Genomic DNA, 1389 nt, shown 5'->3' on the forward strand with positions numbered 1-1389 from the left:
CAGCTAAAGTGCTGAAACTCCAACAGATAGCAATACTTGTAACTCACAAAGGCAAAACAAGAAGAAAAACAACGAAACTATACTGATGAGGAAATGAAAAGTTTTCACTTTTCTAAGCCAGAAACGCGTCTATGATTAACTAAGACTAGTTAGTTTCGTTGTTTTTTCTTCTTGTTTTGCCTTTGTGAGTTACAAGTATTGCTATCTGTTGGAGTTTCAGCACTTTAGCTGCTATTTCTGAACTTCGGTATGTGGTGAAGCAACTGTTGCTGATCCCTTAATTATGTTTATATATGTATGTATGTATATGAAGCAAGATGATTCAGATAGAATCAGATACTTGATTATGTATATGAGTGAGTGAACAAACAAATGAAAGGGCACTCAACACATTTATTGGGCGTTACATATATTATCCAAAACAGTTTGATTCACATTCCATGCCACTTCAAATTTTGAAGGCCCTAATGGAGCCTTTCTCATCAAGCTGGTAATAATCACATGACCTTCCTTGACCAATTGCAGCCCATCTACTGGGAGTCATCTTGGACTTCCTGCACCTCTCTAGTCATTTGGATTCCTACCAGTCTGACAAGAAAGGCTCTGCTAGGGCCTTCAAAAATTGAAATAGCATAGAATCCAAATCTATTTTGAATAATATATATATGTATATGTATATATATATATATATATATATATATATATATATATATATATATATATATATATATATATATATATATAATGTATGTGCATATACATATATGTTAGGTCATTCCAACCAGTTTCATGCTAGGTCCATCCTCTGTAGGTCATAATATTTTTTTCAAATTTTCACCATTCATTTCAATTCATATAAAATGTTAATCCTGAAAATTGCAATGCAATAGCATCACTGATTCGTATTTTAAAGAATTTCAAAAAAGTTTCCAATTTTGGAGGCTTGCATTTTGAAGTTGGGTTTGCTGCAAGCCTTGGTAAGATTGCTTTTCTTATCTCTGCATTTGATGTGTTTTTAAATAAGTCACAACCAGTTGTTTTAATTTAGATAGTTTAGTTCTATATTTAAGAGATGAGAAATTATTTGCATTTGACAGATATTTGTCCTCATCTTGTTTATTGTTAACACTTCATTTCAGCTGATATACCCTCCAGTCTTCAACAGGTGTCTAGGGGAAATTTCGAACCTGAGTTCTCATTCTTAAGGTATTTTTCGATGTTATTATTATAATCGAGTTCGATTCCAGTTAGTGACCTGAATAATGATAATAATAATAATGATGAAAAATACCTTAGGAATGAGAACCCAGGTTCAAAATTTCCCCAAGACACCTGATGACGGCTGGAAGGTATATCAGCTGAAACGTTGTGTTAACAACAAACAAGATG

General features: G+C 32.8%; 1 protein-coding gene across 1 annotated transcript in view; it reads left to right on the top strand.

The window, feature by feature from the left end:
• The window catches only part of LOC128251117 (zinc finger protein 271-like), a 22624-nt gene that overhangs the window by 15120 nt on the left and 6115 nt on the right, over positions 1-1389 (top strand). The gene's annotated exons all lie outside the window — the stretch shown is intronic.

This window comes from Octopus bimaculoides, chromosome 28, assembly GCF_001194135.2.
Source record: "Octopus bimaculoides isolate UCB-OBI-ISO-001 chromosome 28, ASM119413v2, whole genome shotgun sequence".
Taxonomy (NCBI): domain Eukaryota; kingdom Metazoa; phylum Mollusca; class Cephalopoda; order Octopoda; family Octopodidae; genus Octopus; species Octopus bimaculoides.